General features: G+C 45.7%; 1 protein-coding gene and 1 long non-coding RNA gene across 7 annotated transcripts in view; one reads left to right on the top strand and one right to left on the bottom strand.

Annotated features, from left to right (window-relative positions):
* Positions 1-26,651, top strand: part of LOC106729892 — a 97,551-nt gene that overhangs the window by 65,446 nt on the left and 5,454 nt on the right. For 3 of the 6 annotated variants that reach the window (XR_004315013.1, XR_004315012.1, XR_004315008.1), the window contains exons 1-2: positions 23,259-23,392; positions 26,033-26,604. This is a non-coding gene — a long non-coding RNA (uncharacterized LOC106729892). Of the gene's footprint in view, positions 1-23,258; positions 23,393-26,032; positions 26,605-26,651 lie in introns of those variants that run through there. The other 3 variants (XR_004315010.1, XR_004315009.1, XR_004315011.1) reach the window with 3 other exon arrangements.
* L3MBTL4 (L3MBTL histone methyl-lysine binding protein 4) overlaps positions 22,778-26,651 on the bottom strand; it is a 206,273-nt gene continuing 202,399 nt past the window's right edge. The window contains exon 22 of the mRNA XM_032467410.1: positions 22,778-26,202. The gene's annotated coding sequence lies outside the window, so the exon portion shown is untranslated. The remainder of the gene's footprint in view (positions 26,203-26,651) is intronic.

The raw sequence follows: 26,651 nt of genomic DNA, 5'->3' as shown, positions 1-26,651 counted from the left end.
CAGTTCCACCCTCAGCACGTGATCTTGGATGTGTCCCTTTGGGTCCATCTCCACGGGCGCCAGTGCCATCTTGCCTGGGAGACCGTGCTGGTCACCGAAGTGGTCTGCTTCTCCTTTGTCTTATCCAGTCTGACCTGCACACAGCAGGCAGCGTGGTCTTAGAAAAATGTCTGTCTCTTCACACCATTCATCTGCCCCAAACTTTGATTTTCTATTTATCTTCAAAGAAAACTGAAACCAAGAGGCCCTGTTTGATCTGGTCCTGTTGCTCCCCTCCACCTCCACTCTGCTGCAGCCTGACTGACCTTTCAGCTATTCCTTCAGTGCACTCGGCCCTTTTCCACCTCAGTTATCTGTGCATGTGTCTCCTCTGCCCAGCTCTTCCCTGCGGCTGCCTCCTGGTCTTTCAGAGCGCAGAGTACTGTCCTGCCTCAGAGAAGCTCTCCCCCATGTTCAGCTAGTCGGCAGCCCCACCCTGTTTACTCATCTCATGGTCCTAATGACAATCTCCAATCACATTTGTAGTTTTTTTGCTCTGCTTGAGTCCTCCTCTCCAGTCAAGGATGTAAACCCATGAACTCACCTCTCTTGCTCATCTAGTTTCCAGCACACAAAGGTGTGAATGGGTGAAGGTTCCAGATCTGTGTGATGGCTTTCTGTCCTCTCTCAGGGTAAATCTGAAAGACTCTTCTACTGAATTACCCAACTTTTAGAAGAATCTTGTTATTCAGCGAGCACAGATGATCCGCACAGGCACCCATGTTCTAGCTTTGCGGACGTGTATGTGTAACTCGGGCCAAACCCATTTTGCATGGAGGAGACGAGCCCCCTTGCCAGCCCAGCACCTAAAGGAAGGAGCACACACATGGCGCCCAGTCCTCTCCACAGCGCAGTCAGGGGTGTGCTTACAGGATCCACTCCAGATGGCACTGTGGCCACTTGTGTGTAGATGAAACCACCCGAATGGAGTGCTAAGGGATGAAACAGAGGTCAGAGAGGGCTGCGTTCCTGCGCCCGGATGGGAAGTGTGGGTGAATCCCTATATTTGGACTTAAACATGAAAGTAAGAAGTCTTCCAGTTCCCTCAGGTGGTTTAGATTCTTACATCCTCTGGAGCTCTAAGAAATGTGATAATTAAAAAAAAAAAAAAGGATAAACAGCTGCCTGTTCCTACACCCCACACAACACTAAGGAGATTCACGTTTGGCACGTGTGACGGGCAGACTGGTGCCCCCTCCCAAAGATATCCATGTCCTAATCCCCACCCCTCATAAACCTGTGATGACTAACACAGGGGAGATGTGGTTCAGGACACTGAGATGGGGGGATTATCCTGGATTATCTGAATGGGCCCAGAGTCCTCACAGTGGCCCTTAAAGGGTCAGAGGAGAAGAGGTGAAGACAGAAGCAGAGCGGCAGAGTCAGAGATTCGAAGGTGCTTTGCTGCTGACTTAAAAGATGGAAGGAAGTGGTGAGCCGAGGAAGGTGGCATCTTCTAGAAAGCTGGAAAGGCCAGCCAGCGGGATATCCGCGAGGGCCTCCAGAAGGACTGAACCCGGCTGACCTGGGCCCAGCGAGACCCATGCAGACTTCTGACGTCCAGAGCCGTGGACTCAAGATTTGTGTGGTTCTCAGCCAATTCGTTTCTAGCAATTTGGAGCAGCAGCAAATAGGGAATGAACAGAGAGTGAGAGTGGCTGGTAAAGAACCATCCCTTCTTAGTTTTCTTGTCCACCGATACAGTGCTGCTGGGGTTCCAGAGTCTTCCACACGGTCCTAACAGAGGTCATAAAACTCAGAGCACTTTCACTCCAAACCGAGCTGTCTCATCCCTTAACTCTTCATGCCACACACAGTTCTCACAGCTTTGCTAACTGGCTCTCTGGCCCCCAGCAGATTTAAAATAACAAACAAGGAATCATTGGAGCAAAAATAATGACCCTTCTGGTATGTGACAGTGGATGGCCTGACTGTGAGAGGAAAGATAGCAAACCCACAGAAAGGCCACAAGGGACAGGCTGTTTAGTGGTAACAGACGCCGAGGAAAGTGACAGCTCCTGGAGGTAGTGCTTGCTGACACCACAATGCATTCATTACTCACTGTTTGAATCAGGACCCTGAAGTATGGAAAAAGGTTAAGTCATGCCCAAGATACACCACCCCCCATGTGGGGAAGTGTGCTCTACGTTTAAAGCAGATACCCATCAAAATTAGTTACAGTGAAATGCTGTGATGCTGTGAGGTAGCCAGCTATCTGGAAAGGCTTATTCTCTAATATCGAACAGCGTGGCATTTCTGTGGGCATCTGTTCTTCTCAGATAAATGACCATCTGACATGGTTTTCTAGAGGTAATGAAGGACCTCTCTGCAGGACTTGATTCCTCTATCCTTTCTGGAAAATGGTGTGAAGTGATAGATGGACTTCTGACTGCTGTTAGAAAAGGCTGCTCCTGCCTTCTCACCAGCCCTTGAGAATGGCTGTCGGTTGGCAGAGGAATTCTCAGCAAGCTTTGGAGCTAAATGCTTACAGCACAATTAGACAGAGTTGTCATTGACATTTAAACATTTTTCATTTTTCATTTGTCACCACCCTGTAAGCATTAACTAATTAAGCTTCATCAGGCACTGAGGTGAAAGAATTACCTCCAACATTCTGCAGATGCAGAGTTCATGTGATACTGGAAAGGTCACCTAATGATGTAAAGGAGGGATGGGTCTCCTGTGGGCCAAATGCAGTGTTTTAAAGCATTGGTTCTCCAGAGGAACATGGTGTTACTGAAAGGAGCCTATGTTTCCATATATATAATCCCAAACATCACATGGATGCTAGTCGTTGGCAGGCATGTAGCATCACCATGGTGCACACTGGGTACCAGTGCAGGGTGGTCCACATACTAAGGCATATGCCCCTGTTCCACCCTTCTCTCTCCTCAGCTGCTCCTACTCCAGACCAAGCCCCATCATTTCTCACCTGGGCGAGGGCAGGAGCCTCCTGACAGATATCCTGCCTGCTCTCGCCTTTGCCTGCTCAGTCTTTCTTCTCCCAGCAGCCAGAGCAAGCTTGTAAAAACCGAAATCAAATTGATGCCACTCCCCTGCTTCCATCCCTCCCTGATCTACAATCGAGGCCAGTCTTCTCACTTGGACTTCCGAGCCCTGCAGTGTCTGCTCGCAGCAGCCTCTAGAAAGCCGACCCCCGCTCATTACACTGATCTCTTTCTCTGCTTTGAACATCCCAGGGCCATTCTCACCTCCAGACCTTGACACTCGCAGTTGCTCTGATCTTCCCATGACAGCATCTTCCTGTCTCAGCTCAGATGTCACCTCCTCAGAGAGGTTTCTCATAACAGTCTAACCTACAGAGATGGGGGAAGGAGGTGCTGGGATGAGCATTGCTGTTATTCACAGACTGCACATTAATTTGAAAATGTTGCTAAAGACACCATGGATTTTGGTCATTTGGAATTTTTTTTAACTGAAGTAGAATTGATTTACAATGTTGTGTTAGTTTCTGGTGTACAGCAAAGTGACTCAGTTATCTGTATATTCTTTTTCATATTCTTTATCACTGTAGGTTATTACAAGATACTGAAAACAGCTCCCTGTGCTAAACAGTAGAACCTTGTTGTTTTTCCCAATTTACAGTGGTCCATGAAAGCATTTGGCATTAAAATTTTGTCCTGATACTTGTAAAGTTGTAAAAAAGTAAAAAGGATAAATTCCAGTATGAATGAAAAAAATGACTATTAAATGGGGATACTTAATACTTTTTAAAAAGCTACTTGGTACTAAAAATGATGGCACTGGTATATCCTGTGATAGTTATTAAACATGTATATTTAGACCATTTCTCAAAACTAATTACATTCTGACTTTACTGCTGTAGCTGTAAATACCTAGTACAGAGTCAGGCATTGATTGGTGGTGGTTTTTTTGCTCCTCAAATATGGGAGAACCTGTTTTTCTAAGCTTCTCAAAGACGTGAGACTCCACATTTTCCATCAAGACTTCAGAAAGCTTCATGCTAACACAGTCAGGGCCCAGAAAGAAGAGAGAATTACTATCAGTCTCACTGCAGGCACTTTAACTCTCAGATTGTGAAAGAGAAAATGTATCCTTCTATAAGATTTCTGTTAGGGGAGCAAACAAGTTTGTTATGTCAGTAAAATGTGAGACTGAAGCCTTATAAGCTGCAAAAATATTTGATGTTTGCTGACAAAAAGTTAAAAGGATGCAGAATATTTTTAAAAAGATAAAAAAAAAAACCCAAAACTTGGGGGAAATGTATACCATGCGATGGGAGAACAAGGTACGTGATCGCGTTGTCTCTCTTAGCCGGTGGGCCCCTGGAACCCATGGTGCAGGACCCGGAGAGGGCGGAACTGCTCTGCGTGGTGGCAGGAGGAGTTGGGGGGAAGAATTTGGGGTGCGGTCCAGGAAGTAGAGAGGGTGGGAAGAGGAGAGGATTCTGGGTAAGACGCTGATGTCAGAAGCATCCGTGATAAAGAGACAGTGGGCAAAGAATGGCCAAGAGGATATTTAAGGACAGGAAATGTACTGTGGGACGTTCTGTCATTGAAAATGTGTTGAATATGGAACCTTTTCTCAGGATCCTCCATCGTTGAGCAAAGCTGGCTTTGTATAATGGGGCGTGTGTGTGTGTGTGTATTGAGGAGGAAGCTGAATTTCACATCTGTTTAGCAAGGCAAGTGAAAAAGTGGCTGTGAGAACATAAACCTTTCAGGAATTCAGAGGTTTCTTGGCTTTAGGTGTCCACAGGGAGTCTAGCCTAATCTGACATAGTTCCTAAGAGTCTGGGAGGCCACAGCAACACCTGGGTTATGACTCCTTAGAAGCTTCCAGGGGCTTGTGGGCGGGAAGAAGTAGTGAAGGACTCACTTTAGTGCATTCTTAATGATGGAAGTTGCTGGTGATATTTAACTGGGAAGTCATAGCTTTTCTCATACTGTCTTATGCATCTTTATTTGAAGGACAGACTTCAGTGCTGCACACCAACACTGGGACACTTTTCATTAGAGTTTTACTAAATTCCTACCTAGGCACATGCTCGGGGATGACAGAAACAAATTTAGTTTCGCTGAAGAAAATTCCCTAAGGTGTGATGGGACAGTGGTTTCCCAAACGTTTGGGAAATAACGGTAAGTACTGAGCAGAGAGGTGTTTGTCTTTCAAAACGTTATTGGACTTTTTGGGACTATGCCAAACTCACAATGGTAGAAAAGGCAGCTACAACAGATGTGAAGTCATCATATTTTAAGTCTGATGCAATTTATTCCACACAGCACATTTTTATTTAAGTGGGAAAAAACAGTTTTGAAGTAATTTAGTTAGAGTATTCCCTAGGGCAGCACCTGAAAACAACAGAACTCAGGTATATGAGAAGTGGGTGAGGGACTTTATTCGGGCTTTAGTCTGAATTTCTATTTGCAAGTTATTGTGGTTCTTTATTAAGCCAGCCGGTTGGCTTGAGGCTTGTCATGTCTCCAGTTCTCAATGACTTTATTTCATATACATTTCATATATTTTAAATGTGCCCTTTGAACACATTATTATGAAATGTTATATGAGAATGTCAATCTCCCAATAAAAAGAGAAGACGGTTTCAGTTTTGTGTCTGGGAAGATGACTCAGTGACTTGGAGAGAAATCTACTGCTCAAACAAATGTAGTTAGGGAGCAGAGGCTGCAGTGACATCTTCTATCCTCTGGGAAGAAATCATTCTCTTTCCTGTAGGATACAATGACAGTTATAGGAGTCTGTACCACGTTCTGGAAATGGGCAGAAATATGTAGCTGGCAGGTTAGCTTTCAAAGGGACCACCACCTGTGTGGAGAGGGAAGCTTCCGTGTTGGTTGGAGTCTGAAATGAGTCCTCATTATGTGTCAACACTGAAGATTAGAGAAGGCTGTCGCTTTATCAAACCTGACAGTGCAACTTTCTGGAAGTTCACCTCTAGCAAAGTAGCACTTAAGTGATGATGGGGAAACTTTTTAAGAGGAAGGGGTTGGAGGCAGTGATGAGATTTGCCATGTCTCCCCTCCCCCGACTCCTCCTGTTGTGTCTTTCCCTTCCCTCTAGTTAGTTCCATTTTCCATGATTAACTGGACACCCCCCACACCCCATTCTCTGGGCACACACACTTACTCAGCCTAGGAAATCCCAGCCTAGGAAACTCCAGACCAGAGAATTCCTAAAAGCTCTATTCAGTTTGAAACTCCCTGTCCAGCACCCACGGAGCCTTAGGTTAAAGCCGCAAGATTGCAAAAAAATGCAAAACTTATTCCAGACCAGTTGCCACTCTGCACTGGAGCAGGTCAGTGATTTCTCAGGGACAGGTCTGCATTTGGCTGGGCAGCATGATGTGGCCACCAATGAGTCACACAAACAGCTTGTCTGTGGTTTGTAAAGGACAGTGCGGATAGTTCATGGGCTTGGAATTGACCCTTCTGCCAGCTTCATCGCCCTCACCATCGTCACGTGGGATCCTACACTTTTTTTTTCTTCTCAGAGACTTCAAAGGCCCTATAAGGGACCACTAATGTGGAGAAGGAAGCCAGCGTGTTTGTTGAGATTTGAAACGAGTCATCATTATCAACGTTGAACATTAAGGTACATTGCTGCTTTATTAAACCTGACAGTGCAATAAAAATGAAGAAAGCAGCAAGTTCTTTGCCTCGCTGGAGTATGGTGAATGTTGTCAACGTGCTTTTTTAGAAGTTTGTTGCAAATAAATGCCTCTGGGCTTCAGATATTTGTAAGGATAATTTGTATTTATCGAAAACCTATCATATGTCTGATACGCTGCTTGGCATTTGGTATACTTGAACTTTGAAGATCATCGAATCCTTCCTAAGGATTGATCTACTGCCTGCACTTAACAGATGAGAAAACTGCAGCTCAAGGATGCTGGGTCAGGCCACCAGTAGACACCCAACCAGGTGGTTTTGCGCCATAATCTGGTCTTTCCATCTTATGAAGTTTCCCTCTTTATGCGAGAAGGAAAAACCGTGGGACAATCATTTGCCACCAGTCGGGGCAAGGTGGGGGGTAGGACTTTGTTTTGCTGTAGGTCAATAATTGGCCTAATAGGAAATGAAATGGAGAGGAGAACATTTGCTTCTCCAGATGGAAAAATGTTACCAGTTTACTTAATAGTTTTGCAAGTGATTTGGCTCAGAGAGTACATAGTGAGATCTCCAGAATTAAAGATGGAAGTGAAATGTCAAACTGACAGGGATAAACCATGGCAAGATCTCATGAGGTTTCCTGAGCGGGTAGAGAAATAGCAAATGAGCTCTCGCGTGGGCAAGTGTAAGGCAGTATATTCAGGGAAAATAATGCAAGCTTTGCTTGTGCTACCTCTTGTTTTCCATACAAGAAAAGAAGCTTAGAATCCATGTAAAATAGTATAAAATACACACTATTCCATATTTTGGAAGATGTTTTAGATCTGTTACTTTCTGATGTTCATAAGGCAGCAGGGAGCAAAAGCAATTTTTTTTTTTACATTTTTTTAAATTGAGTAATAGTCATTTTACCATGTTGTGTCAAATTCTAGTGTAGAGCAGTTTTTCAGTTATACATGAACATATATTCATTCTATTTTTTTTCGCTATTAGCTACCACAAGATCTTGTATATATTTCCCTGTGCTATACAGTATAATCTTGTTTATCTATTCTGCATTTTAACATCCCAGTCTGTCCCTTTCCACCCCCCGCCCCCTTGGCAACCACAAGTTTGTATTCTATGTCTGTGAGTCTGTTTCTGTTTTGTATTTCTGTTGGTTTTTGTTTTTTTTTTTGTTTTTTTTTTTAAGATTCCTCATATGAGCGATCTCATATGGTATTTTTCTTTCTCTTTCTGGCTTACTTCACTTAGAATGACATTCTCCAGGAACATCCATGTTGCTGCAAATGGCGTTATGTTGTTGGTTTTTGTGGCTGAATAGTATTCCATTGTATAAATATACCACATCTTTATCCAGTCATCTGTTGATGGACATTTAGGCTGTTTCCATGTCTTGGCTATTGTAAATAGTGCTGCTATGAACATTGGGGTGCAGGTGCCATTTTGAAGTAGGGTTCCTTCTGGATATACGCCCAGGAGTGGGATTCCCGGGTCCTATGGTAAGTCTATTCCTAGTCTTTTGAGGAATCTCCATACTGTTCTCCACAGTGGCTTTCCTTGCTTCCTTCCCTCTTCCACTTTTAATGATTTTGATGTCGTCTTCTACAATTTTGTGTTTATTCTTTTTGTAATTCATGGCAGTTATCTCCTTTCCAGTTATGAGTTTCTCATTTTTGTAGCATCCTGCTTCTTTTCTATTTAGAGTAGACCTGTCAATATTTCTTTTAGCATGGGTTTAGTGCTAAACCCTTCTTAGTTTTTGCTTGTCTGTGAAGTTCTTTATCTCTCCTATTCTAAAGGATAGCCTTGCTGGATAGAGTATCCTAGGCTGCATCTTTTTTTCATTCAGGACTGTGAATATATTTTGCCACTCCCTTCTGGCCTGTAGTGTTTGTGTAGAGAATTCAGCTGAGAGCCTTATGGGGGTTCCCTTGCAACTCACTCTTTGTTTTTCTCTTGCTGCCTTTAGGATCATTTCTTTATCCTTGACTCTGGCCATCTTGATTATGATATGTCTTGATGTGGGTCTGTTTGGGTTCTTCCTGTTTGGGACCCTCTGAGCCTCCTGTACTTGGATATCTGATTCCTTTAGGTTTGGGAAGTTTTCAGTCATGATTTCTTCAAATGCCTCTTCAATCCCCTTTGTTCTTTCTTCCCCTTCTGGAACCCCTATTATACGTAGATTGGCGTGCTTTGTATTGTCCCATAGGTCCCTTATATTGTTTTCATTTTTCTTTGTTTTTCCCTCAGCTGTTCTGATTGGGTGCTTTCTGTTGTCCTGTCTTCTAGGTCACTTATTCGTTCCTCTGCATTATCTAGCCTGCTTTGTACAGCCTTTAGATCAGCTCTCATCTCAGCAGGTGAGTTTACTAATTCTACTTGGTTCTTCTTTATAGCTTCTATTTCGTTTTTGACATATTTTATATCTCTAAACACTATTTCTTTTAGTTCCTTCAGTACTTTGATCACTCCTTTTTTGAAATCTTGATCTTGTAGGCCATCAATGTCTACTTCCTTGATCGTGCTTTCAGGGGATTTCTCTTGATCTTTTAATTGGGAGTGGTTCCTCTGCTTCTTCATATTGCTCATATCTCTCTGGCACTGTGGCTTAAGGAGTATCAGTTATGTAGTTCTCCTGGAGACGGTGTGCTCTTAATGATTTTATCGAGAGGTCTTTGTGTCTTCGCCCTGTTTTGCGAACTCAGCTTGCTGTTTCCAGAGGCCCTTTGTTGGCACCCTTGTCTGTGCTGTTCCCAGTGGCTGTCAGCTAGCAGATCGCGCCCCCTCCCAGCACCGTGGTCAGGTGCTGTGTTCCTGCCGGAAAGGCGGGGAGCCACCCGCTGTCTCCTGGCGCCAGTCACTCCGCGGCTACATGCAGCTGCCTGCTCCGCCTCAGGTGGACACTCCGAAAGCAGGCTCCGGAAAGATCGCGGAACGACCCCGCCCCTGCTCCGTGCCAAATCTCAGTTTGTTAGTCTTGGTGGCGCGAGTTCTCTGAGGTGCCAGGGCAGAAAGATCCTATCTGCCTCGGGCTGTAAACAAGTCTCAGTCCTGCCCAGGAGGTTGCGGAGCCCCCGGGTGCGGATTCAGGTCTCAGCCCCGCCCCCACCTGGGCGCTGCCCACAGGAGATGGTGGCTGTGGCTGCCACCTCTCTTCTTGCGAGAAGTGCCAGTAATGGTGCCGTGGGTCTGAGGAGACAAAGGCGACGGCGCCCCTCCCCTCAGGGGACACCAGCCGTGTTGCTTTGCCTTTTTTGCAATTTATGGGGGACCGAGGTGGTTCTGCTCCGTATCCCCTCCCAGCCACGGCACGCAGCCTGCTGCAGTCCCCGGGGCTGCCTCAGTGCAGCCACCCAAGTCCTCCGCCCAGCTTGGGCAGCCTGTCCCGGCCCCCAGCTGCTGGCTTGCATCTCGGGCTGGGTGTTGTGGGGACCCTCTGTGTCTGTTTAACTCAGTTCTGTCAGTCATGGGGTGCTCCAGGCAGATCCGAGCCTCGGAGGCTCCCCCTCCGTCCCACCGGCCTCTCCGTTGGAGAGGGGAGACCCAGCAAACGAGCGCCAGTCCTCCTTTGCCGCTCCCTTCCCGCGGGAATGGTCCTGCACTGTTTTGCTTTTCTTCTTTCTTTTTTCCTTTTCTCCTACCAGATTTTTGGCGTCTTTGTCTTTCGAAGAGGGCGATGTTCTGTCGGAGTTCCGCAGATTCTCTGGTTGGCTGAGTAGGCCCATAGATGTGAGTTTTGGTGTATTTGGGGGAGAGGGTGAGCTACAAGCGTCATTCTACTCCGCCATCTTGCTTCTCTCTCAGCTATTGTTAATAATATCATTTTATAGGGAAAATAAAGACCTAGATGGCTGCAGTGACTTCCCAAGGTCACTTTGGTAGTTCATAAAGGAACTCTTAACTAGAAACCAGCACCACAGAACCCCAGCCCACACCCTTCCTCCTCGGGTTCTTCTGCAGGCTCACAAAGCCAGAAATGTCAGATTGTTGTCAAAAGACGTCATCTTCCTGTAATGTCAGGTTATTATCAGGAGATGTCATCTTATCCTTACCATATCAAGGTCAGGAGCTCTGGCTTCAGAGACGGATGTACCTGGATTCTCTACTCATTTCAGTCCTTGCCAGAATATATGTCCCAGATTATTTAAGCTGCAGAGAGTGTTTTTTAGTTCTTGTATAAAATAGAGATGAGAGTAGCATCTGCCTCACAGAAGTGGTTTAAGAAATTAAATGAGGTTAAAAAAAAAATTAAATGAGGTAAGAGATGACGATACCTGACACAATGCCTGGCACCTAAGTATTAAATGAACATTCATTTTTGTTGTGGTCAGCGGACAGGAAAGTGCAGTAAATTCTCACTTGAGGTACTCTTGAGGATCCCAGCACACAGCAATGATTGATGGAAAAAGAAGAAAAACGGTGAATGACCACAGCTGGCTGAACAGTCACTGTCAGCTCCCTTGGACCAGAAATGCAACAACAGTGCAACCGGAGGTTAGACCAGGGGCATGGGCCTGCAGGGGCCTCCAGGATGGGAAGCAGGCAGGGGAAGGGGCAGGGTGGCTCCTGCAGGAGAAAGAAGACTGAAGCCACCTTCCTGAGCCGGGTGAAGCCTGGAGCTGGTACTATGGGCGGTACTAAGCCATCCCTTATGAGAGGAAGCTGTGGAAAACTGCTGTCAACAAGCTAGTGCTTCAGGAAAGTTATAAACCAGGGGAGCACAGAGACAGTGGGGCAAGGAGGCACCTCATGAAACCTCACGTTGCCTGGAAGGCTGAAGCAGGGATCACTGCACTGAACTGGAGATCTGAATAATAAGACAAGACCCAAGCCTGGGCCGTAGGTGCAGGCAGGTGGAGGAGGGCAGCCCACGACTTACAGACAGGGAGTCCCCAGCACAGAGGGAGGGAGAATAAACACAGGACAGACAGCCGAATCCAGCACCTCGGAACCATCCTGCAAGTCTGTTGGCTTCAAAAGTTTTTTGGTTGGAAAATGCACAAAGACATTTGAAGCTAAGAAAGGAAACAAAATTGGTAGCGAACATGAATTAAGTCCAGGAGTTAAAATATCTATCAGCCTGAGAAACACATTAGCAGGTATGTTTGGAAGGTTCAGAGAGAGACACACAGGGATAGTAATAAAAAAAAAAAAAAAGAAAAGAAACAAAACCCAAGCAGAAATAAAACAAGGCCATGTGGAAATGACTGTGAGTCAGTTTGAAACTTTGGAAATAAACAACGTTAATGGAACTAAAAACTTCATAAACCATTTAAACAATAGACTGGACACAAAGAATCAATGAACTTGAGGCCAGTGCTGAAGAGTTACTACAGAATGCAGCATAGAGAGACCAATGTTAAAATATGGAAGAGAAGTTTAGGTGCATAGTGGTTAGACTGACAGAGTTAATGGCTCAGAGCTTTCCAGAATTGGAGAAGGACATGTCCTCACAGTGAAAGTACCTACCACATGCTAACAAAGGTAAACAGAAATAAAACTATGACTCGTCGTCATAGTGTAAACAGAGAACATCAGAAACAGAGAAAGTTATGGAAATTACCAGGGAGAAAAGACGGATCATTGGCAAAGGTAGAAAAGAGTGGATTTTAAATACTGACAGAAATAATTTTCAACCTTGAATTTTGTACCTACCTAGACTATCATTCAAGATTGAATGCAAAATAGAGGCATTTTCAGATATAGGAAGACAGAGACCTTCACTGTTAGAGGTTACAGCTCATCAAGAGAAAGGAAGCCTGAAGAGGGGGAAACACCAGCACTACGTACAGGAATTAATAAAATATGTTATTAGTAAGTATCATTAAAATTGGTTATAAAATACAAATAACTAACAGGGCATATGAATTTAGTTAAGAAAAAAACCTTCTGAGTAGATAAATACGCTGCGAAATTTATAGTTTGGTGTGTACATTATATATTTTAAATTACTTACAAAAATAATATAAATACAAGCTCTAGTTTCCAAACTTTCCATGAGAGACCAAAGTTGGGAGTATAGGAAATCATATTCAGTAGAAATGGGAAGAGGAAGTGAAGCAGACAAAAGGGATGATGAAAGAAAACACAATGTGAGATGTAGATATTAATTCAAATGTAAGAGTGATAACAATTATGATTATGTCTACCCTTTAGCTTAAGACAGCGGCTACTGGAATGAATAAAACACAAAATCCAGCCATATGCAGCTTTTAAAAGACTTACAAACAAAATGATACACATATGTGGAGGACGAAGACAAGAAAAAAGATAAACCAGGTGAATACTTACTAACTAAATGCTAAAAGACAGCCCGTATAGTGATGTTAATATGAGGCAAAATAGAAGTTAAGAGAAAAAGCATTAACAGGAGTAAAACAGCAGCAAAACATATAATCAGACAAGAAGCCGTAACAACGTGAACTTTGTAATGCAGACATTAGGGATGAAAGACACGATTAGCATCTATAAAACCGTGTCCACTGGCTTTATTTTTGTTTAGTTCAGTATACTGTATTCTATCTTAGCTAAGCACTCCCTTGGAGTTTTAAAGGCTAGACTCACCAGGAAATTCTGTTTTGTTTTTGTTTTTGTTTTTTGTTTTTATGGAGAGTGTTAATGTTTGGCTGACAGGGTCCATCTTGGCTGAAAAAAAATAGGATTGGAAAAGTTTTAGTTAGGTGAATGAAATAGAACGCTAAACTTGTTACTTAGGATTTTTTTTATACATCCTTAACCCAAAGTGTTAGGATTCAAGAGGGCGACCCAGCTCTTCCATTAAATGTCTCTTTTCCAGTGTTAGAAGCAGAGGGTTGTTCTGGATCATTTTTTTCTGACACATTCCTTCTGTCATTCAATGGGACATATGATCAAAGCATAAACCTCGGAAGTTCATTCAGAGTGACCTCCTGGGTTTGTTGTCAGTACCCATTAATAATTCATACAAAGCTCCAAGATCCTGGCTCTCCCATTCAGATGCTGAAAATCCGACAAGTTCTGGGTCAGGGACAGACATTCCACGGTGAGGACAACAGAGGTCACTGGACATAGGAATCAGAATGAGCCCTCAAGTCCGATACCTGCCCCTCAGCTGCTCAGGCGGTGACCTCTTCTGCCTGAAAGGGGAAGAGCTCTGTTGCGCCCCCCGCCCCCGACGTACACACAGAAGCTCGGAAGCTTTTTGGTGGTTTTTCATTATTTTTGTGCATGAGTCCCAGCAATGAGGCATTCATAACCTTTCAGAGTATTTTCATTAATCACAAAAGAATTGATCATTTCACAGTATACACAAGTATTGACTCCTTATGTTGTATACTTGAAGCTAATGAAATGTTATAGTCATTTATGTCTTAATAAAAATAGATAAGTAAAACTAGCCTTACAGACACGCACACACAGCATTTTAAGAAAGGAAACAGCGGACGCCAGGAAGTGACGGAGTGCTGCTCTGGAGAACGTAACTGCCAGTGAGGTAGCGTATTTCACATGAAATTCTTTGGGCTTCTTTGAAAAAGAGAGATTCTGTGTGTGCATTAACAGTAATTATTCTGGAATCAAGTCTTTGTTTTCAGATTCCTGAGAGATCTTTTTCTTTTTCTTTTTTTCTTTTCCTTTTTCTTAAAAACTGAAGTATAGTTGATTTACAATGTTGGGTTAGTTTCATGTGTACAGCAAAGTGATTCAGTTGTACATATACATATTTTTTCAGATTCTTTTCCATTATAGGTTACTACAAGATATTGAATATAGTTCTCTGTGCTATGAGGTATTTTTCTTAAGACTGAAAAAAGGAAGAAAAGGATCAGGTGATCAAAATGAATAGGAACCCTTCACGGGCCCCCACCTACCTGTCTGCTCTCTGTAGGTGCCGGGATTGGGGGGGTAGGGAACAGCAGAGCGTTGCAGATGGAGACAGGTGTGCAGGCTCACTCCTGCTCACACTTCCACCGCGTGTAATACACATGCTGAAACTCCTTGTTGCTTTAACAAACTGAATTGATTTGAAGCTCTCAGTTGTGTTAACCTTGTTGTTCCCTATTTTGTGGGTCACCAGACTCGTGTGTTCGCACATCTAAGTTGGGCTCTGGGGGACCAAGCACAGAAGAGTGTTCTAATGTCCTAATGGAGAGTTGGATGCAAAAGGATGGAGCCACAGGGAGGAGAGGTTGTCAAATGACTGACCTCAGTGTGGATGCTGGCATGTTCCTTGTTCTGTGCTTCTCAGAATAAAATCTCATGCCTTGAAGGAGCTAGTGGATGACCTCAAAGGTCTTCACTGTGGATAGCTGTGATGTCCTGACTCCCTGGGACACTCACAGCAGCCTGGTGGGGCAATGACACTTGAGACGTCTTTGCACTACACAGGGGGCTGTTTTATCAGCTGGCTGACGAGCCTTATGTTTGTATTCCATATCTTTTTTCCTTTCTGTAATGCTTTAAAAATAGTTCTTGGTGACTCGTGTAACTTTTCTGAGTCTCAGTGTCATGTTTCTGAAAGAAGAAAAATGAACAAACCGCACCCCTACCTGCCTCCTCTGCAGTTTGCCGACCTGCTCTTTGGTTGCCCACAAGGGGGACAGCCCCAGAGCTGACTTGTCTGGCTTTAGAGCTGACTTTGCCCAGCTCTTTGCAGCTCTGTGTCTGGCAGCGTCGCGTGGGCAGCCTGGACTCCACCGTGATGACAGTGCTTCCACCGTGGGAGCAGGCACACACCACAGGCTCGGGCATTTTCCCTGAAGCCAGTTGTTAAAGATTCTGCTGCTCTTTCCCGCAAAGACAGCCTTACAAAGCCTGAGGCAGGGTGTCCTTTCAGATGCTATTCTGCTTGAAAAGGTGACTGGAAAGTAAGGACAATTGCACACGGTGGCTCATTGGCATTTGTGTTTCTGTTAGCGTAAGACAGCAATATAAACACAGCTGTGCCTAGCCAACAGAATATCTTTTTTAAAAAACCCAACAGAAATGTGTCCTTTTGCTGAAGTTTTTGATTCTCTCCTATTGTAGAATGTTGACTCCTCGCTGTACCAAATTAAAATAATCCTTGACAAACATGCTTCTCCCATCAATCATGGAATGAAACATTTAATGAGTGTTTACTGTATGTGAGACACAGTGATAGGCAATGTGCTAGATACAGAAAGTAGTTGTCTAGCGTCAAATGGTCATCTTCAAGAAGTATGTAATTTAGCGAGAGGCCCAACACGCACACGTGAAAGGTTATGTAAGAGGGTTTCTAGAACACGTGGAATTTGACTGCATCCAGGAAGTATTCACCTTGAGGTCTGTCTCAGTACATTGTTGCACACACACACACACACACACACACACACACACACACCCTGTTGAAGATTCTTATTAAAGGTTTCTGAAGGATGGGCCTCCAGAGGACAAAGGTGGGCTGTAGGGGGGACTGCATCTTACATCCTAAAGCAAAACTTTCTAAAAATTCTCTGAATATTTTTTCTCTTTCCCCAAGTTACTGCTCCCAGAGCACCCATCTATGTCTCCTCCTCCCTTTCCTCCTTTGCCTTTCTTTATCCTGCTCTCTCAGGCTACATGCAGGTTGTATGCTCCCATCTCTCCAGAAATTCTTGAATTCGGCAAAAAAAGGATCTTGTGGGGGACCCACCTTCTTTAGAAGGGAAAGGAGGAAGAGGGTGTGAATTCATATGATTTCATGGGCTTCTGCCACCAATAAAACTCCACAAGCATCGTAGGGAGTATGTGAAGACGGGTGCTTCTACTTCCTCAAAAAGCCCCCAAATCCACAACCCTTTTTTCCTCTCCCCAAAGAGGAGTCACCTGTGCTTCCCATGGACTGAGTAAAGGACAGACAGACTTCAGGACATCTCCCAGTTAGTACAGAAGTAGGCTCAGACCTCAGATCTTTGGATCCTAACCAGGGCTCCAACTGCTCTTGTATTTAGTGCAAGAGTTTTTTTCCAAATAATTCAAAGATGACGATGTATTTGAGGAGAGATAAATGTGGGTTCCCTTTGTTGTGCAGTTTTACAAGTGAACCTCAGTATCTGGCCAGAGAGTGACACTGTCCAGCGGTTTGGTCACACAACATCGGTTACCAAATTCAGCTGCTTTTTTTCTTTTCCAGTTTGGTATCCGTCAACTAGAAAATTTTTTTAGAACAGTTTTTCCACTTGTTGTCAACGTTGGTGGACTCAAATGATTTCAGTATGAAGGGGCATTTTGGCAGTGAACTCTGTTGTCAGAAACTTTGCAAAGTTCCTTGCTTGTAAATTTCCAGCCTCCTCGTTGCAGCCTGGTTGATAGGTTCAGAAAGCTCACTGCACCGATAAGAATCTTTATCAGGACCCAAGGTTATCTCTGCGATTCTCGCACTTTCCCACGTTTTTGCGAAGATAGAGCCATGAGCCTGGGACGCAGGGAGTCCAGAGCATTATGAAATCTCTGTATGAAGTCATTAAATTAATGGCAACCGTTATTTCCTTTATTTCCTTTATTTTCAGGCCTGAACCTCTGTAATAATCTGAATAGCTTCTTGCCTGCTTACAATCAGCTAATAAGACTCTGACACTCTGACAGCATCAAAGGCACTTGAATCCTTCAAGCGAATCTCACCAGGGCCTCAGGGATACTTGGCTTATCTGGATTCTGGGCAGTTCTTCCATCAGCAGCAGTGGGTCCTTCTGGCCACAGGACCTTGAGGGAGTTATTTACACCTTCCTGAACCTGAGCCGTATCATCTCCTAAGGGGCTCAGGTCACATGCCATGTCTTTCCAGGCTGTTCTGAACATCCAGATTAGCCAACAGCTACAACATCGCTTGGAAACTAGAAAGCTGTCTACAGTACATCAGTAACGTAGGTCCCCTTGGCTGATGAGAACAGCAGGACCGCAGTGTGCACACGCACTGGAAGGCCAGTTCTCAGACATAGTCTGTAGCATTTTTAGGATGGTGAACATGCAGACGCATTAGGGGTTGTCTTAAGAAGGTTATTCATTCTTTCCTGGTTTCTAATACGTTGCCCCCAAGTTAAAGCAGTCGTGTCAGCGTGGCATATTATTGTGCTGTCTTTGACACAGATACATTTTGGTGCCCTTGGCTTTCTGTCTAACGTGGTGTGGGGGAAGCAGCCTGCAGACTGCAGTGTGGTTCTCAAAGCTAGGAGCTAGAGGCTCAGCTCAGGACTCACTGTAGTGGGGGGAGTGGAGGGTGATGGACGACAGTGCCATTGTCACCAAAAATCAGGGGACACTCTTGTTCACAGTGGAGGCATCCAAGTCATCTCCGTTCACTTAGTCACTCAGTCATTTAGAAATTGTGCCCCAAACCTGTATAGTTTCACTGTCGCTGCTGTTGCACCCATCGTGGTTTAATCTGGGAGGGTGACCTGAAGAGACGGTGCCGGGAAGAACCGGCGGGGAGGTGGGGCGTGGAGGGAACCCAGGCAGGTGTGTGGGCCGAGATCTGGCTCACCACCAGCACCTGATCCTCTGAAAACCCGACGTGTCGCCCACAGAACCCAGTGCTGGGCTGAGCACATCCTGAGTGCTCAACCAGTATTAGTGGAATAAAGGCATAGACCTGGCTCTCCTCTCTGAAACCAAACGCCGTATTACTCAGTGGATGTGTTTTTGGTCCCCTAACAGCCTGAGGGTTTGGGCTGCGCCTCCCACTCTTGGTCCCTCCTTGGGCGGCTTTGCCAGGCGAGGCCTGGAGTGACCCGTGATGTTGCTCTCTCTACGAGGTGGCCGTGGGCTAGGCTGACTGCCCCGATGGCGTGTGTGAGCGACCAGCTCAGCCAGATAGATAGAAAAACCTTGACGTGCAGAATGAGAAGAGAGGGTGGTCAGCTTGGGATTTCCCCCCGAGATTTTTCCAGCACCTCTTTGTATCTGTGCTGCTAGCAGGTGGTTAGCTGTGAGGACCACATGCTGGGAATACCCGGGTTCAAATCTCCCTTGCTACCTGTGTGACCTTGAGCAGGCCTTCTTGTGCCGGTTCCCCCATCTGTAGGATGAAGACAGTAAAAGCACGTGCTGTGCAGAGTGTGAGAATCAGGAAAGTCGAGTGAAAATGGCTGTTACTGTTATTGTTGTTGTTATTCTAAGCAGCAGCAGCAGCAGCTTATGCTCCCTTGTTGCTTCTTCCCAGGAGCCTCCAGGAGGAGGAAACAGTCCGGGAAAGTGCAGGAGGGGCCCCTGTCTGGCTTGGGCCTTCGCATCCCCCAGCCAGACCCTCCCCCAGAGCCTGAGGGAGGCAGCGGCTCTGTTCCCTGCTTAGGCTTCGGAACAGAAGCCTTTGCTATTTTTGTCCTCCTGAAAGGACAGCGGCTGCCGGGCTGCCCTCTCCGCAGTGCAGTGGGGATGCTGGGCTCTGAGCAGGAACTGGCAGAGGAGCCGGGGAGCTCAGTGCTCAGAGGAGAAGGCGCCGGGCCAGCTTGCTGTCTGCAGGAGGAGGAAGCGAGTCAGAGGGAAGGGGGAGGGAGGGGCAGCTGGGTTCCCTCCACCTTCCCACCCGCAGCCTCAGCCTCAAGGACCCGCGCCTGGTCGCCCGTGCCCCTCAGCATCGCCCTGCTGTGGACATTCAGGCCGTGTAACTTTAAACAAGTGTGTCCTCAGGGACAAGGTGGCTGTGTCCTCTCTGTGACCTGTTCTTGCCTTCCCATCCTGGAAGCTGGGAGGTGGGCTGGATGCAGAGAAAAGAGCATTGTCTTAAACCCGCCTCGCAGCTCAAGGACCTGGAAGGCACAGAATGGAAGGGCAAACAGGAGTTACTGCCTCTTTTGTTTCATCTCTAAAAATATAAAAAGAACCATGAAACCATGGTCAGGCCGACACCACGTGACGTGACTTCTTCTTTTCTGCGTGGACCTATTTTGCATAAAAGACTGTTTTCTGGATTGGTACCTCCCAGCTGTACTGTCTCCAGCGGCAGAATGGGTGTCATTTCTGGAACTACGAGGACCCCGGGGGTCAACCTGCCTGGTGTTGCTTTTCCAGCAACCTTCTTGGCTCTGTGTCCAGGCTGACCTCGTGACAGTCACCAGACCTGCATGGTGAGCGTGCACCGCAGGTGTGGCTGCGGTGACTCGGGAACTGTGGGTTTTGTTTTGTCTTGTTTGGAGGCATAATGGACATACATAACATTATGCTAGTTTCAGGTCTAAGGAGCCGCATTATTTAATCTAAACTGAACTAATGAAGTGTAAATAGCTCCATGTGGTCAGTGCTGCCATCCCGGATGGGGCTGACTGACCCACACGAGGGAGAAGGGCCAGAGGTCAAAGGTCTCAGGCCCGGCGGCCGTTCACACGGCCATACTGGTGTCTGGACCGAGGTGAGTCTTAGTTGCTTCATCTCTGCTGTGGGAGAAGCTGTCTACTCTCTTAAACAGGAATGAGGTCAAGACCACATTAAAATAGCAAAGAATGTGATCTCCTGGGGCGGGTCACATTTCTCCTTAGAGCCCACCCTCGAGCTGCCAAATCACTGGGGAGGACTCGTCATTTCTTCCAGGATTCTGAAGACGCCCAGGCGGCCTGCTCAGGCTGGGATGAGAGTCTGAGGTCAGGGTAGCCCAGAGGGGACACAGCGAGGCCACCCTGGGCCTCTGGGGCCAGGATCCTGGTCCAGGGCCTTGGGAGGAATGAGTCCTGAATCAAAAGACCAACCAAAGGAAATGGGCAGCCTTGAGGAGAGGGGAGAGGACAGCCCCTGAGAATGAGCCCAAGGGAAACTGGGTTCGGAAGAGGCCTGAGCACACAGAGAATGTTTCTCTAGTTTCTCTTCTAGGAGGTTTATCGTGTCTTGTCTTGTATGTAAGTCTTTAAACCATTTTGAGTTGATTTTTGTGTGTGGAGTGAGGGAGTGTTCTAGCTTCACTGACTTACATGCTACTATCCAGTTTTCCCAGCACCACGTGCTGAAGAGACTGCCTTTTCTCCATTGTATGTTCCTGCCTCCTTTGTTGAAGTTGAATTGACTGCAGGTCTGTGGGTTCATTTCTGGGCGCTCTGTTCTGACCCGCTGGCCCATGTGTCTGTTTCTGTGCCAGTACCACGCTGCTTCGACTACTAGGAGGGCTGTTCTTCCAGCTTCGCTCTTTTTCTTCAGTATTGCTTTGGCGAGTCTGGGTCTTTTGTGATTCCATATACATTTTAGGATTGTTTCTAGTTTTGTCAAAAATGTGGGCAATTTGACAGGGATCTCATTAAATCTATAGATTGCTTTGGGTAGTATGGCCATTTTAACAATATTAATTCTTCTAATCCAAGAGCATGGGCTATCCTTCCATTTCTTTGAATCATCTTCAGTTTCTCTCATCAGTATTTTATAATTCTCAGCATATACGTCTTTAACCTCCTTGTTCAGGTTTATTCCTAAGTATTTAATTTTCTGATGTTATTTTAAAAAAGATTTTTTTAAAACTTCCCCTGATACTTCATTGTTTGAGAAATACAACAGATTTCTGTATGTTAATCTTACAACCTTAAGGTTTTTAAATCAATGTTATTTCTTTATCGTTTCCTCCTGAAAGCAGATATTCCACTGCACAGAATGTAGACTCAATTGTGGAACAAGTTTCTGCAGCCCAAGAGCGGTCACAATTTCTAAAAGACTCTTCAAGTGTCAAACAGCCACCCTCACTTGGAAAAACTGGGCTTTTCCCCCAAAGTTCGTGGATCGTAGCTTCCTTTCAACTCCAGTCTTAATATACTCTTACAGACTTTTCAGCTTAAGAGAATTTGCCTAGAACTAATGAATTAAATACCATTTTTCCTAAAATTGGGCATTCTCTAAGGCTAATCAGTTTTCAAATTAACATGCACTATGATGATTAACTTGAAAACTGGGGGCATTGAAAACAGTTGTGACCCAGGACCTGCTCTAGGAATGTAGTGCTGACTCACATAAAAGGTCAAGTTCCTTTTCCTTCTTTCCAGACGTGTTTCATTAGGATGTTACCCTTTTCAGGTCAGTATTGCATTTGAAAATCACACTATTAATCTTTCAGCTGCCCTTCTGGATGGCTGCAAGAATTAAGTATTGTTTGCATAATTTTTGGGGACAGGGCAGGATGACCAAGCATAGCAATGTGAAAACATGTATTTAAAATTCTTATGTATGTGTAATAAATATTAGAACACCACTGAGCTAAATTTAATGAGTCTATATTTAAATTACCTGCCTGATGACAATTTAATCACAATTAGAAGTAGCTCTGATTACTTCCTGATAATTGCTACTTAGAATCTGGAGGGGAAATTTCTGAACCCAGAAATTTCCAGGTAACAGATTATTTAATTGCTAACATCAAACTGGCACTCAAAATAATCATCCCACCCTTGTCCTGGGCGGTTAGCAGTGTGTACTGAGAAGCACCTCCGGTGGGGACTGTTCTAGGTCCTGTGGGGAGAAGAGAGAACGTCTCTGCAGTTGGCAGTGGTGGAGCAAGAACAAAGCCCTAGAAAACACAGTGGCAACACGTGGGTCTGTGTAGGTGTGTCATGTGACTCACGGGGACCTGCGTGCTTCCACACAGCGGTACCACCGGACTGTACTGTCCCTGAGATCTGTGGGCCAGCGAGGGCATGCCTCTGTTACTCAAAACCCTAGACTTTTCTTGCTTTCTCTCCTCCTGTTCACTGTCATATTTTTATGCTTATGGTTTATTATTTGTTTCCACCTACTTGAATTTAAGCTGCACAAGAGGAGAGGTTTTTATTTATTTATCTGCAGATACATTCCAGATGCTCATAAGGCCTTTGCACGTAGTGGGCTTCTCAATAAATACTTGTTGAATAAGTGAATTTATCTCCATAATGGATGAAGATAAGGACATCGGTTTAGATGCCTTTGCTGTTCATTGCAAGAAAATTCGCACACCAGTATAGATGTGCGTCTGATGTTTTCCTTCTACTCACAGACTGAACTTTCAAAGCCTAAAAGACACAGGGGTAAATCTCTCTGAAGGCCCAGAAAGAACAACCTCAAGTTTCAAACTGATGGGGCTCCTGAAAAAAAAATCTGTTCTTAAGAAGAAAATGAAAACGGAAAAAAAAGTGAGCTGGCTGGCTGTTTTAGAGGAAAACTTTGCAAGTTGTTGAAAGATGAAAGGAAAAAATTCAGTCATCAACACCAAGTAACCTGTCTGAGCTCCTTTATTAAACTGATTTTTAAACAGTTTGACTCTGTTGGAGAGGCCAAGCCAAATGAAATTTGAATTGCTGCTGCTTGGAAAAAACCAAAACAAAACAAATTTTGGCTGCCTGCAGAAGCAAACCGGCCGCACAGATCCTAAGTGCAAGTCCCGGACCAGTTACAGAGACGGCTGCACGGATGGAGCGTGCCCCACGCGTACCCTTCCCTTCTCACAACCAATGATGACGCAGCTTTCGCATCTCTGGGTACAGATCCCATAAACACACTTTCTATTTCTTTTTCTTTTTTAAATGAAACTGAGCTGATGTTAGCCAGTAAGTTCTTGGTATCTTTTTCCTACTAAAAGACCTCTGAGGCCCCTGCATTTCATGGTAAAACACTGGCTCCTGCATCTCCAAATAGCCCCCTTGTGCATTTAACACCATTGCTGTCAGCTGCAGTTCAAAGACTGTGAGAAACCCATCGTGGGACTATCCCGGGTGTAACCTGAGATTTCTCACCGCCTCGTGTACGTCGTGAGTCGATTTGCCTTGATGCCAAAACTCTTCAACCAAAAGGAACACGATCTGATTTCAAACCGAAGTAAACGCCCAAAACAGGTAAGCCTGATCCCATGAAACGGACCATTTGGAGAGAAACTCTCAGCATTTTAAAGTGAGCCTCGTTTCCCCCCACCTTTGGCTTCCCAGTCCCTTTGTAGTAGTGGTTGTGACTTAATTTTTACCCCATACCCCTTTTCCCTGACTTTTCTCTGTGTCACTCCTATGGCCACTATCAATCAGCAGACAGTGGTTGGGATATTCTGGCCCTAAAAGACATGAGGCCCCAAGGGAGGAACAACACGTGCTCTCCACATGTACGTCGCCCTCTGTGCTCATCACGTGGGAACTGAGTCCTCACCACTGCCTTTAAGGCTCCCAGGACTTCCCTGTGCATCCCAGTCCGGGCCTCTGGCAGGGCAGTGGGGCTGTGTTTTATTGATCATTGGCTTCAGCATCCACCATCTGCCTAAAGGAATAAATGTGTGAAGACGTGGACAGTCTCACTGAGAAATCAGGTTGTGAGCACCAGCTCACCAAACGGCTGCTTGTTTAGCTGTTGAACTGTGTTTGGCCAGTCTTTGCTTTGTCTTCATGGCAGCACTTTAAGGAGCTGGGCTGTGCCACATCCCAGCTGCAGCTGGAAACTGAGGGCAGGAGACGGAGGCTGAACGGGGATGTGTTCTGAAGAAAGACTGCCTGTGACTACATTATAGTTATTAATATATTCATTCATAGGAAGGATATATTTATAAGGATTCTGAATATTCAAAAACCTAATATTCAAAAACCTATTAACAAATAGATTCTTCATGAATATATAAGGAGAAAAAATCTAAGTTTTTAAGAAGAAATTATAAGAAAATGTATTCATGAATATATTCTTGCATATTAACAGTGTATTCATAGGAACACTTTGTATTCAAGAATATATTTTTATGTGTTGGAAAGACAAACTGAATATTCTTTAAAATGATATGGTACAAAATGCAATGCAATCAGTACTCAGTATTTCAAAGGAAATGAGTAAATGTGGCAAGTTGGTCACTTCCTGGGTGGTGAAGAAATGCTTCCAGATCCAGCCCCTGGTTGGACCCAGGACTCGGTGTCCAAGCCTGGGCCTGACTCCGAATCCCAAGTACGTCCCCGTTTCCCCACCTCCAGCCCTCCCTCAGCAGACAGAGAGTCCACAGACGAAGGTGACTCAACCAAGAAATCCCAGGGATGTTTGAAGGTCGGGGTCAGCCCGGTGCTCACAGGGAGGCCCTCTCCTGCACTGCCGCTCCTGCGGTCTGTTCAGGGTGCGGAGGGAGGGAAGGTGTTCAGCGCTGATTAAGGATTGATTTTTCTTGGAATGTCTGTGGGTTGCTGGAAGTAACAGAAACTTTTGCAAAAGCTACCTGAAGTTACAGGCATTCAAAGACAACGGTGTGAGAGGTCCTGAGCCCCCTCGGGGTGCTTGCTGATGACCTAACATCCAGCGTGGTGCTGTGCATTCGTGATGTGCTGTACGAATGGTCCTTTGAGGGAGGTCTTTCTAATAATCCAGAAGTTTGTATTTCTTGATGCCCTGATGGCATCTTTTTTTGCTGTTCCTTGACTCACTTGTATTCCAGGTGGGACTCAGGAAAAGAGGAAGGGAGGCTGAGGCCGGTACGTGGGGGCAGCGGAGGCCCTCACACCATCTGGGCACTTCCCTGAGGGTGGTGGGTCCACCTGGCAGAGCAAGAGCTCAGCTCCTAATGTTCCAGTGTTCGGCTCCGAGCCTTTCTGGAGAGTCTGGGGAGTGGGGAGGGGCCTGGTTGGAGCAGACTCTGGGCGTGGTAGAGTGGAGTCTAGGACAATCAAGGGTCCCTCAGGGGCATTCCAGGGCCCACCCCACGTGCTCCTGGGCCCCATGGGGTAAGGCCTGATGCAGGCTTGTGTTGGGGGGAGATTCCTGGAGGATGGTTCAAAACACAGATGGCGGCTGCTGTTAGTTTCCTGACATCTACTTCAGGGCTGCTGTGAGGTGTCAGGCTCCTCGTGGGTGCTGCGTGTACTGCACTCGCGTACACAGCCTCAAAATCAAATGGAAAAGACCCTTCGTGGGTAGGTGTTATGTCCTCATTTTATAGAGAAGTTACAACTATTGTAGGAAGTCACAGAGCTGGAATCTAGATTTGAGTTTGATTCACCTGCCTCATTCACTGTTGTAACAAATAACTGACTGTGTGTCAAACACCAAATATGCCAAATGCCAGGAATTAGTGATGCGTAAGACACGGTCTTGGTCCTAGGACCCTAGACTCGTGGGGAGAGACAAGCAAGGAAAAACAGGAGTGAGGAGCGATGTGATGTGGGGCGGCTGCCAGGGGAGCCAGGGAGCTATGGGTGGAGAGAGATGCTGGAGTCAGAAGATGCAAAGGCGGGAGGCCCAAGAGCAGGGGGAAGGGGAGGAAAGGAGCTGATTGCATATCCAGCTGGACCGGGAGAGAAGGGTAAGGAGCACCGTGACTGGGGTGGGGAAGGGCAGGGGCGAGGCCTGGACCCCAGTGGGGCTGGGGTGGCTGACTGCCCCTCCTCTGCCCTGTCCATGCCCAGTGATGGGGTGTGGGTGGCAGAAGGGTGCGTAGCTCAGAAACTGGCAGAGTCAGACGGTTCCAGCCTCCTGGCCTGGGCAGCTCTGATGATGATATTTCTCTTTCCGGTGGGGCCAAGGACTTGCCATTTGAACGTCAAGGTTGAGTGCTTGGGTGACAGAGTGGGGATGTCTGGCAGCCGGCTCCACTCCGGGATCAAGCTCTTTTGGTCTGACCATCCCGTCCTCCAGGAACACAGCAGCTCAACTCTGCTTCTGCCTGGAACCATCTGTCCTGTTCCAGATCATCCTGTTGAAATGACAGGTAATGTACAAACTGCAAATCTCAGGTCTTCCATGGAGCCTACATAAATGGGCAATTTTGAGGTTCTTTTTAATGAAAAAAAAAGCCTCAAATTTTATGTCTTAAATCATTAACACCTAAATTTACTGTATGTCAAACAACACTACAGTAAAATCCCATGTAGGCAGGGTGAGACGCAAGGATGTAACAGCACATCTCTTACTTGAGAAGCTCCCCAAACAGCATCAACTTTCTTAAGCCATGAGTCTTAATGAAGCAAACGGGTATTGTAGGACTGTCTTATCTATTTCTTTTCTCTCCCACTGCCAACCCCACCGCCCTTCAAAACCAAAACACGGCGGAGCTCCAGTTCAGAGGGGGCATTTGTAGTGCCTGCTGTCAGTGGAGGTAAGAAAAAAGGTGCTTGTCTTCTTTCAAAACTGGACTGACTCCAC

This window comes from Camelus ferus, chromosome 24 (assembly GCF_009834535.1).
Source record: "Camelus ferus isolate YT-003-E chromosome 24, BCGSAC_Cfer_1.0, whole genome shotgun sequence".
Taxonomy (NCBI): domain Eukaryota; kingdom Metazoa; phylum Chordata; class Mammalia; order Artiodactyla; family Camelidae; genus Camelus; species Camelus ferus.
Note: the sequence above shows the minus strand (reverse complement) of the source record. Positions and strands in the feature narration are given on the sequence as shown.